This window comes from Triticum aestivum, chromosome 7B, assembly GCF_018294505.1.
Source record: "Triticum aestivum cultivar Chinese Spring chromosome 7B, IWGSC CS RefSeq v2.1, whole genome shotgun sequence".
NCBI classification, from domain to species: Eukaryota; Viridiplantae; Streptophyta; class Magnoliopsida; order Poales; family Poaceae; genus Triticum; species Triticum aestivum.
Window position 1 is genome coordinate 16,289,992 of NC_057813.1, and position 12,334 is coordinate 16,302,325.

A 12,334-nucleotide genomic window follows, 5' to 3' on the forward strand; every position below is an offset into this window, starting at 1 on the left:
TCTCACGACAACACGGCCTGGATTGAACAGGTCGGTTATGAAGAAGCATTGTGTCACGTGCTTAGCGTGTACCCATGGCTCGTCTTTGGTGATAGCGTTCACGGTTGTGCTCTTGGCATCGGGTATAGTCATGGTAGTGAAAAGCTGGTTTTCTCTTTCGACATTCTTAGCCCATTTGACACGGAACATTGTCGCATTATGCAGTCCAGAGTAGTCAAGCTCCCAGATCTCCTCGACCCTTCCGTAAAATCTCTCAGTTGCACCGTTGTCGCTGCCGGTCATGCATTCCATTGTCACCCCTGAGTTCTGATCATCACTGTCCATATATTTGGCCTCCGTGTAGAACGTGTATCTGTTGATATTGTATGCCTGATAGGTGATGAGGTTGGGTGAGGGGCCATGTGCTAAGGCGTATATGAGCAATCCGTCCTTAGAGCCCTCTTCCGGGGGATTAGCAATAATATGCTCTTTGAACGAATGCAAGAAAGTGGAGTTGTGCTCTCTAGTAACTTCGGCGCCTGTCCTGCATACCCCCCGGTCACGATACTTCTTTGCGATAATTTCTTTGTGAAGTGCCACGAAAGGATCTACCTCATCTAGGTGTTGTAGCACTACCAAGTTTGCTATGTCAAAGTCGTTGCGTCGATCTGAATGTGCCATGTGCAGTTCCCTGCGATCGTTGGAGTGACCTTCTCCTTCGAGCCTCCCATCGTGCTTGTTAACGGGCAAACCAACACCAACACCAGGCGGCTGGTCCGCGCCATATAGAAAATTCTCGCAGAAAGAGATACACTCTTGTGTCAGATAGCCCTGGACAATGCTTCCATCTGGACGAGACATGTTATGAACGAATCCTTTGATGATCCCATTCATCCTCTCAAACGACATCATGTTGTGCAATAATGACGGCCCCAGGCTATTATGTCATCCACAATATGGACACACAGATGCACCATGACGTCAAAGAACGCGGGCGGGAAGTACATCTCAAGCCCATTCAGTATCACAACGATCTCTTCCTGTAGCCTTCGGAGCTGCTTCACACTGATCGAATTTCGAGAGATGACATCGAAAAAGTTGCAGAGACCAATAAGCGTGTCACAGACGTGCTTGTCCATTATCCCTCTAAGGGCAATAGGTAGTATTTGCGTCATCATCACATGGCAGTCATGGGACTTCATCCCGTTGAACCTTTTTCTTGTTCGTGTCTAGATATCTACTTATCTTGCCACAGTAACCAGAACTAACTTTGACTCCGGCAAGGCACTTAAAGAATTGATCGATCTTAGCCGGACTTAAGGTGAAGCAAGAAGGTGGGTAATAATCCTCTTACTTTACTTTTTTGCCCTTCTTCTCCCGCGCCTCTGTCTTTGTCTCTGTCTCGAATGACTTTTTACGGGGCGACATGTACAGATCTTCCCTGATTTCCAAATCTCACAAGTCTGTTCTTGCCTTCGGCCCATTCTTGGTCTTATCCGACATGTTCATCAGTGTCGCGAGCAAGATCTCAAGGACATTCTTACAAATATGCATTTGATCAAGGCAATTAGGTGTGTCGAGTTTGTGCCAGTACTCCAAGTCCCAGAACACAGACCTCGTCTTCCATAACTTTAGCAGCGGTTCCGGCACCTTTTTCATCGTCTTTCCCGGCGCGGGGCACAGTTCCCAGTTTTTCAACAGCTCATCGATTTCAGCGCCGCTCCGCTTACGTGGAGGTCCTTGATGCTCAACGTGACCATTGAATAGATCTCCACGGTTTCTCCATGGGTTGTCCTTCTTGAGCCATCTTCGATGCCCCATGTACACGATTTTCCCAGACCCGCCCTCTTTCCTTGACGTTAGCTGCTAAGACGTTGTATCATGCATGCACCCCGTGCATCCGCAATATCCATGGCACACCTGGCCTGCGACATATCCGTAACCGAGATAGTCGTGCACCGTCGTGATCAGCGCGACTCTCATGTAGAAATACTCGCCTTTGTTGGCGTCCCATGTCTTGGCCAGTGTTTTCCATAACGTGTCTAACTCCTCTTGAAGTAGCCCCAAATACAAATTAATATTATTTCTCGGTTGTTTCGGCCCTTGAATCGGCATGCTCATGTGAATGTACTTCGACACCATGCACAACCAGGGGGGAGGTTGTACATCCATACAAACACGTGCCATGTGCTATGGTTGGTGTTCTGGTTGCCAAATGGATTCATGCCATCGGTACACGCGCCGAGCACGATGTTCCTTGCATCACATTCGAAATACCGATAGAAGCCGTTCAACGCTCTCCACTGGCTTCCATCCTTGATGTGTCTCAGCTTCGGATCATCTCCATCATTGGGCTTCTTCCTCTCTGCATGCCAGCACATGAGCTTTGCTGCCTTGGGATCTACGAAATACCGTTGGAGACAGGGAGTGATTGGTAAGTACCATACAACTTTCTAGGGAGATTTCTTCCCGCCCTTCTTGTATCGAGAAGCATTGCACATTGGATAGCTTGTTTTTCCGCGTGGTCCTTCTGACAAATTATGCAATCGTTGATGCGTGCATGGTGTCTAACGTGTGGCAGATCAAGAGGGCAGACAATCTTCTTGGCCTCATCCACACTAGTAGGACATAGATTCCCCGCGAGAAGAACATCCTTTAGGTAATTGAGATGCTCATCGAGGCTAGTGTCGGTCCATTTGTTTTTAGCCTTCGTCTTCAGGAGTTGGAGCGTGAAACTCAAGTGGGTCACCTCAGGATTGCAACCATCATACAATGGAGTGTTCGAGTCTACCACCAGTTGCTGCAGCTTAGCCTCCTTTATAGAAGAAGCTCTCTCAATACTCGTCTCCTTGCAAAGCAGTGCTTGAACATGAGGGTCCCGCATGATTGAACTTAGTACCGACGAACTCTACGGCATGGAGTCCACATTCTCTCTGCCGCCATGTCCAGCCCCTTCTTCGCCGCCATGTCTGGCGCCTTCTCCTCCACCATGTCTGGCCCCTTCTCCGCCGCCATGTCCGGCCTCTTCCCCGCAGTCATTGTCGATCATCTCTTCGTCTTGCCCCGTGTCATCATTGCCTGCCCCGTCGGTGTCCTCAACATCCTCATCCTCATCTTCAATTATCCACTAAGTATAGCCATCAATGAAACCAGTCATGAGCAGGTGCGCTTCGACATGACCATCGTCATAGGGGTCGAGCCAAACTATTCCTTTGCATCTTCGACGCGGACATGAAACCTCTGTCAGGTTATTTTCCTTCATGTCCTGCACCGCCGACCGCAACCACCTGTCCACCATCGTTCCACTAACCATCATGAACGCATGCACGGTAATTATAAACAAATTGATTATAAAAATGCGTGCATGCATCAAAGTCATACAAAAATTCGGCATGACCTTCCCTAAAAATAGGACATATAGAGTTTGCCCGAAATTCACCGAAACGGAAATAAATCAACATTTCGGCAAAACATAGGCAACTCAAGCACAATTCGGCGGCAACTCAAGCCACACACACACAATTTCCATCATATCATGCGATCATGTCATATCGTACACATACACATATTTCCATTATTGCAAAAGCACAAATTTTTAATCACCTATCTCGAGATCGAGCACGGTGATGATGATGTTGATCGGTGTCACCACACACCTAGGGAATGATCAAAATTGGACAAAGCCTACTTCTTGAGATGGCTAGATCTAGTTAGAGAGGTACATAACTCACTTCATTAAATGGGTAGATCTACCAAGCTAGTTGGGGAAGGAGATGACTATCTAGTGGAGGGAGAGGAAAAAGAGAAAGGAGATGCATTAATGGAGGTGGTGTAAGTTATCTAGGAGTAATAAAGAGAGAGAAAGGTAGGTAGAAGAAGGAGAGTAATGGGGGAGAAGTAGTGAGGAAGAAGCAAAGTGAGGGAGAGAGGAGGTGGGAGGTAGGGGAAAGTGAGGAAGAGAGGATGGGGGAGGGGAGGGGAAGGGTAAAAGGTGGCATATGTTGTGGCCTAGCAGTAGCACTGGTCATAAACCGCGCTACTGCTATAAACGTAGCAGCAGCGCGCTTATGACTCACACGCTACTGCTAAGTGGGTCCCGCCATGTGACCAGTTTAAAAAAACGACAATTAGCAGTAGCGCGTCCCAGGAAAAGCGCACTATTGCTATTACTATGTCAATAGCGCACTTATATGGACCGCGCTACTGCTAAATCTAGGTTGGCGAGAATTGTCGGTCGACTTTAGTAGCAGCGTGGTTCAGCCAAGCCGCGCTACTGCCAAGTTAGTAGCAGTAGGCCTGTTTTTCCCGCGCTGCTGCTAATTAGCAGTAGCGCCTTCCCCTGAACCACACCGCTGCTAAGATTCTGTATATAAAGTTTTCCCTAGTAGTGACCCGTGATACAAATAGCAGATCCACTGCCAATGCCCCATTGCACCCCCTGTTGTAGCAGCTCCCGACTGAACAATATGTTGCGCAGAGTGTAAGGGGCAGATCGTGGGGCTTTCGCATGCCAGAAGTGTTGGAAATATGCCCTAGAGGCAATAATGAAGTGGTAACTATTATATTTCCTTGTTCATGATAATCGTTTATTATCCATGCTATAATTGTATTGACTGAAAACTCAAATACATGTGTGGATATATAGACAACAACATGTCCCTAGTGAGCCTCTACCACACTAGCTTGTTGATCAAAGATGGCTATGGTTTCCTGGCCATAGACATGAGTTGTCATTTGATATCGGGATCACATCATTAGGAGAATCATGTGATGGACTATCGGATTTCGGGTTCCGGCAGACCCTTGAGGTTTGAACACTGGGGTGCGCACGAAGATCTTTACCCTACCAGCTCGCGTGCCTCTCAAGGATTCTAGACTAGAAAGAAGAACACATAAGGGACACAAGATTTATACTGGTTCAGGCCACCATTGCGGTGTAATACCCTACTCCAGTGTGTGGTTTGGTGGATTGCCTCAGGGGCTGATGATGAACAGTACAAAGGGGGAACAGCCTCGCGAGGGGCTGTTCTTGAGCTGGTGCGATGAACTGCTTGGGTGAGTTCAGTCGCCTCTCTCTAGGTTCTCTCTGCTCGATATCCCGATGCATCTACTCTGTGGTGGCTAGTCCTATTTATAGAGGGAGGCCCTGGGCCTCTTCCCAAATAATGAGCGGGAAGGGCGCCAACAATTGGCCATTTTGAAGGGGAACATCTGGTACACTTATCCTGACAAAAGTTGGTCTTCGGCTGCCAAAGGCTCTGACGATGACACCGTCCTGGGCTCCGTGATGACCTCCATCCTGCCGTTCTGCTGGTCTTGGTCTTGTTGCACCGAAACGGTAACCTTTTCCTGATGCCTTGGCTGTGCTTGCCCCCTTTGCACCGAAGGGGAAACAAGGACACTGCACAGGTCGATGCCCACTTGGCACCCGCCTGGTCTCAATCGTCATGGCTTGCATCACGGGCACCTCACGAGGTACCCTGCCTTGATCTCTCCACCTCCTCGTGAGCCTGCCTGGTGAGGCCGCTCCTGAGGAAGCTTCCTGTCGTCCACCCCGCGAGGCTTGGCCCCTCGCGAGGGTCTTGAGCTTGAGCTGATGAAGCTGGGCCGCACTAGGCCCCCACTTGAGCCACGCCGCAGGCCGCAGGCAGGCAAGTCTGGGGACCCCCGTTCCTAGAACACTGATAGTAGCCCCCGGGCCCAAGGCGCGCCCAGACTTGGCTTAGCAGAGAAGCGAAGGGGCAAGTGTGAAGCGCCGCGGGCCCCAACAGCCTGTGGCCTTGGGCGTCGTGTGGCGATTGATTGGACGTGGGCATCTCTGCTTCCCCATGATGCCTCATTTCATGCCCGGCTAGGCGGACTCGTGGTTGCACACAGTCATTCCCCTTTCGCCGCCCGCGTGCTTCCTGCCCTTCCTTCTTCCTTAGGCTCTAGTCTCCGCCTCCAATCCAACTCGAACTCTCCCCCCTTTCCCATTGCCATGACGCCAATGAAGAAGGAAAGGGTGAAGAAGCCCGCGCCTTCGTCCCGCTCGCCTCCAGCGGTGGCCCCCGCCGTTGACCGGTCCATCATACTCAATCCCGAAGCCTTGAACAAGGTCCGCTCTGCCCTTGCCACCATCTTCAACGAATGCAGCAGGACCACGGTCTGGCCTGCGTCCCATGCCTCCTTTGATAGGGTCGTCACTGAGGTCCAGTTCTTCGCCGATGCCCTGTGGACGGGCCTGCTTCCCCCCTTTTCCGCTTTCTTCACCGCGGTGCTCTCCCATTATCAGATCCACATGATGCACCTTGGGCCTGAGTCCATTACCCTCCTGGCTGTCTTCGCTTTTGTTTGCGAGGCAATGGTGGGCATTCCTCCTTCCATCGCCCTGCTGCGCCATTTCTTCTCTTTGCACCTGAGCGATCGCACTCGATGCTTGGGGTGTGTGAGCTTCTTAGCCGTGCCAGAGACGGCTGCTTCAGGGATCAACTTCAGCCTTCCTCCTCCCGAGGCCAGGTTCAGAGAGCGGTGGCTGTACGTGGAACCCAGCCCCTGCTCTCGCACCAAACCTTGCCTGCTGTTCCCAACTCAGGTTGGGGTCATGAGGCGCTCGTGAGCCCCCGGCTCGCCTTCGTCTGGCGCCGCTTTGAGAGCTTGAGGGTGCTCGATGTGACGGTGCCCAAGGTGGTGAAGGAGTTCCTCCAATGTCGCATTGCTCCTCTCCAGCGCTACTCTCGCCGGATGTGGGACTTCGCGGGGTATAAAGACCGCATGCAACTTCAGGAGGAGGACCTGGCGCTCAAAGCGCTAAGGATGGTGCTCAGGGTCCTGACTGGCGATCCTTCCCCAGGTAGCCTTCGACATGGTGGTGCCCTCTTGTATCTTTGCTCGGGCAGGGCCGATTTTGTGAGGCGGATGCCCAGCTTTGACGAGTGGGGGCTGCGCCTGGCTGGCCTCACAGGGCCCCGCGAGAATCCAGTCGTTGTGATTGCTCTTCCGGTCGCCCCAAGCGGCTCTGTATCAGGTGATGGAGCGGGGAGACGAGAACCACCGGGAGCCGAAGGGGGTGATGTCGAGATGCTGACGCTGCGCGGAGTCCCAAAGGTGACATCTCCCGAAGCCCATTCTGGAGCAGCAGCATGCGGGGAGTCGTGGCCTTCGGCTCCCGAGGCTGGGGCTTCCGAGGCCTCGGCCGTTCCTCACGAGGCGGCGCCTGGTGGCGCTCCCCAGGTCGATTCCCCTCACGCTGATCACCTTGACGCCTCCTCCACGCCATAGGCCGACCCTTGCGCTGAGCGCCTGGGCCGGTTCCGCATGGACTTCGAGGCCCTCTGCAAGTAGAAGGAGGCCTTGGGTGGCGATGATCGCCCTTGCCGCTTGTTGAAGCGCAGGAAGTACCTTTCCATGGACGAGTAAGTCCTCTTCTCTCTCTGCTCCTTTACCTTACTGTTCCTGCAGCTGACCGTGGCCTTTCAAGGCCCTTCCCGCCGAATTCGTGGAGACGGCCAAGGAGTTGCTCCCCCATGCTTTGCCTTCACTGCTGACCCTGGGCACGTCGAGCTCGAGCAACGCCCCCGCCACTGGGCCGATTGCGGAAGTGATCCGCCCCGCGGGGGCGCCTCGAGCCTGCACGCCTGCTGTCCTCCCTTCACGAGTTCTCCTGGGGTACACCTAGCTTGCCCCGCGCTCCTCCATTGATCGTGGATGGTGACTGGTTGAGGTCGGTCTTGAGTTCCTCCTCTGGGAATGGACCCGCGCCAGGTTGGATTCCTGGCGAAGTCCGTCCGACGATTGCTGGGGCGCCAGCCCCTAGCCCCTCACAGGAAGGGGGCATGCCGCCTCAGGGCCCTCCGCGTTCTCCAGCGGCGGAGGATGACACCGAAGACGTGCTCGGGAGCACTCGGGAGCGCTGTGCCCTTCGCCAAGAGTTTCTTCAGAGGGCGGCTGATGCAGTGAGCCAGCTCGGCATGGAACTTGCTGACGAGGATGCACGCCTCGAGGCCGAAGGCCTGTGCCTTGCTGAGAAGAGGCGCAATTTGAAGGTAGCCGTCGCCCTTGCACGTCACCAGCGTGACCTTGACAATGCGAAGGCCGAAGCATCGCTGGCGGCCTCGCGGGAGGCCTGCTCCCAAGCCGCCGAGGAGGCTCGGGAAGCAGAACGACGGCTCAAGGCTGCAGAGGAGCGCGCGTGGGAGCTCCAGGCCTGGAGAAACTCTCTAGAGCAGCAAGTGGAGCTGCGTCAGGCAGCCCTCGTGTCGATGAAGGAGGATTCCGTCGACCAGGCGGAGCTCTAGAAGCGTGAGGAGGCGCTGACGCTGGAGGCCGCTGAGCGCATCCTCGACCTCGAGCGGTTGGAGACGAGGGAGCGTCTAGTGACTCAGGCGGAGGATGATGTCGCCGCGCGGGAAGCTCGATTCCAAGAAGAGGTTGACCGCGGCGTGGCGGAAGCTGGCTCGAGTCTTGAGCGCAAACACGAGGAGAAGCTGGAGCTAATCGGGGCCGAAACTGGGGGCAGGACCGCTGCCCTCAGGGCCAAGCTGGATGAAATGACACGGAGAGCGGATTCCTCTGCAGCCGCCCTTGGCGCGGCGCAGGCGGAGCTGGCCTCTTCTCATGCCGAGCTGCTTCTTCTCCAATAGAGGGTTGATGGCGCTGAGGCCGTCGCGCGGCGGAACGAGGACGAGATCCGTCAGCGGCGGACCCTGGAGCACAAGCATGCCCCCATGCTCCGAATGCTCAGGGAAGGGGCTAACACAGCCTTGATCAACATTTGCGATGCCACCGCCAAGGAGCCGCATGAGACCAACTATGCCGGCAACCTCCAGTTCTTCACCGACGTGGTGACGCTTCTAGAGGACCGCTCTGAGAGGTCTCATTGGCTTGTCGAGGAGAGGAGCCGAGCCTTGCTTGGGCACGCCTTCTCCCGCGTCTTCAGCTATCTTCAAGACAGGGATCCCCACTTTGACTTTGACACCGCCATCGCACCGGTGCCTGTGGCCATCCGGGGCGATCTGGCGCATTGGGTGGAGGACAATGTGGATGCCCTCGTCAGGGCCTTCGCATCTGATGATGATGGCGTGATCGTGGCCGCTGATGAAGGTGGCGTTGTTAATGAGACCGGTGTTGATGAAGGTGATGGCGGGGGTGGTAACTACGTCACTGATGCCAGCGACGCCTCCGGAGGCGCTCCAGAAGACGTGGTGAGTGATATGTCTGATTGACCATTGGTCGCCACTGTTTATCCTTATGACCCAGACGGTCCCCGAGCGAGCCTGCGGGAGCCGCAGCGCCTCGAGTGCCTTCTGGGTGAACCCATTGATCGCGCAGAGAGAACCTCCTGAGAGGGTATGGTGATAACAGTCCGGATTGTAGACGTGCTTGGCCTGGCCCGGCTCACGAGGGGAGGCAGCTGACGCTATCTTTGGACGCAAAGCCGAAACCAAAACGTGAGAGATTGCTCAAACGAGCCCAAATCACCCTTCCCCCAAACACACGCAAGTTCAAACTCAAATCCAACTTAAATTCAAATCGAAGAACCTCGTCAACAGGGGAAAAAGGCAAAAAGCAAAAGGCCGCGTCCGGCACCTAGTCTAGTCTTTGATGTCTTCTCACCAGCGCGGAGCTAAGTGCTGCCACTGGGCGTGGGCGGGAGCCCCCGAGGCCCAAGGGCGGCTCTCCGGAGACTCCGGGGCGTGTACAGCCCCACTCATTATTACGTGAGAGTGTCAAGAGGCGGCGATCGAGCTTCATAGGCACTGGGCCTTCTTCACAGGTACCGGCCTTGCTTCATATCGCCAGACGAGGGCCCCGTCTTGCGCCACACTCTACTACCATTGACGGCGGCCGGAGACCAAGGACGACGCCAATGGGGTAGAGCAGTCGCTAGCGGTTCCCCCGACGACCACGGGTCCTCTGCCGGGGGCAGGCCCTAAGGCGCCTCCCCGGCAGAGGGCCTACCTCCTAAGAATGCCTTGCGCCGAGCGCCGCGGGAACGAACCTGGATCTCGGCCCCTCTCCTGCAGCCCCCGATGCCCTCCTCCCGAGGGGTAAGGGGCTGCTGGGTTGGGGCAGCCATTTGCTGCGATGACCTGTACCTGACCCATGGTTAGCATAAGCTTGCTCCTGAGGAATTAGCGGTACCAGATAGTTGCTACCACCGGCGCGGTCGTCGTGGCCCTCTTGGGGTTCTTGAAAGAGCTCAGCTTCTAGTGTCTCCTCTCCCCAGCTTGGCCCGAGGAACGAGCCATGGACTTCTTCCAGTGCGCGCTCTCGCTCCACCATGTGGGGCACCTAAGCTTCTGGGGCCGCCGCCCCGCGGGTCTCACTGTAGTGCCCCACATGCCACGCAGTCTGGCCTGGAGCATTGTCTTGAGGGTGGTGGCGCGATGGTCCGCCGAGGCCAAAGGTCGCGGCGTGCACTCCTTCGCCAGCCGGAGATGGGGTCGGCGCGACTTGTCGCCGGGTGTTACCAGCCAGGTCGGCGTAGAGTAGGCCCTGGAGCCCTCTTGGAGTTGCATGGGCGCGTATGGGGCCACCATACAGCCCGCTCTAGATCTGGGGCGGCAGCTGGACGCAGAAAGGAGGTGCTCCTGAGGCAGCGGCACCCAGGAGCTCGGCCACTCGCTCCAACAACACGCCGCGGCCGCCCTCTAGCAGCCGGCATCATAGCAGCTCTCAGGCCATCGTGAGCGTGGCCCTGGAGTTCGCCTGCTCCCGTCGGGTGTGTGGCGCTGTGGCCGTGGCGTGACTTGAGGCTCTTGCTGCTGACCGCACCTGCCGCGGTGTGAGGGCAAGCGGCGTTTGGCCGCATCGCCCACGCCCCACAGCACCCTGCAGAGCACAAGCTGCCTGAGGCGCAGGGTTGAGGTCGCCATGGGCTGGCGGCGCGGCGTGGGCGGGCCACGCCGCCCAGCGGTCGGCGTTGGCTGTTGGGTCGCTTGACATCAGAACGGCGAGGCGACGGAACGCGAGGCAGCGGAAGAAGGATTCCGATGCACCCCTACTTGGCGCGCCAAATGTCGGATTTTGGGTTCCGGTAGACCCTTGAGGTTCAAACACTGAGGTGCGCACGAAGATCTTTCCCCTACTAGCTCGCGTGCCTCTCAAGGAATCTAGACTAGAAAGAAGAACACACAAGGGACACAAGATTTATACTGGTTCAGGACACCATTGCGGTGTAATACCCTACTCCAGTGTGTGGTTTGGTGGATTGCCTCAGGGGCTGATGATGAACATTACAAAGGGGGAACAGCCTCGCGAGGGTCTGTTCTTGAGCTAGTGCGATGAACTGCTTGGGTGAGTTCAGTCGCCTCTCTCTAGGTTCTCTCTGCTCGATATCCCAATGCCTCTACTCTGTGGTGGCTAGTCCTATTTATAGAGGGAGGCCCTAAGCCTCTTCCCAAATAATGAGCGGGAAGGGCGCCAACAATTGGCCATTTTGAAGGGGAACATATGGTACACTTATCGTGTCAAAAGTTGGTCTTCGGCTGCCAAAGGCTCTGACGATGACATCGTCCTGGGCTCCATGATGACCTCCATCCTGCCGTTCTGCTGGTCTTGGTCTTGTTGCACCGAAACGGTAACCTTTGCCTAATGCCTTGGCCTGTGCTTGCCCCCTTTGCACCGAAGGGGAAACAAGGACACTGCACAGGCTGGTGCCCGCCTGGTCTCGATCGTCATGGCTTGCGTCACGGGCACCTCATGAGGTACCCTGCCTTGATCTCTCCGCCTCCTCGCGAGCCTACCTAGTGAGGCTGCTCCTCAGGGTCTTGAGCTTGAGCTGATAAAGCTGGGCCGCACTGGGCCCCCACTTGAGCCACGCCACAGGCCGCAGGCAAGCAAGTCTGGGGACCCCCGTTCCCAGAACGCCGACATGGACAAGACCCTAACTATAAGTGCAGCATATGATTGTATCAAGTTTATTGCTATCATTTTCTGCATGTCAAGTATCTGTTCCTATGACCATGAGATCATCCAACTCACTGACACCAGAGGAGTACCTTTTGTGTATCAAACGTTGCAACGTAACTGGGTGACTTTAAAGATGCTCTACAGGTATCTCCGAGGGTGTCTGTTGAGTTGGCATGGATCAAGACTGGGATTTGTCACTTTGTATGACAAAGAGGTTTCTCGGAGCCCACTCGGTAATGCAACATCACAATGAGCTTGCAAGCAATGTGACTAAGGAGTTAGTCACGGGATTTTGTATTACGAAACGAGTAAAGAGACTTACCAGTAACAAGATTGAACTAGGTATGGAGATATCGACGATCGAATCTCGGGCAAGTAACATACCGATGGATAAAGGGAACTGCATACGGTATTAGCTGAATCCTTGGCATCAAGATTCGACAGATAAAGATCTTTGTAAAAT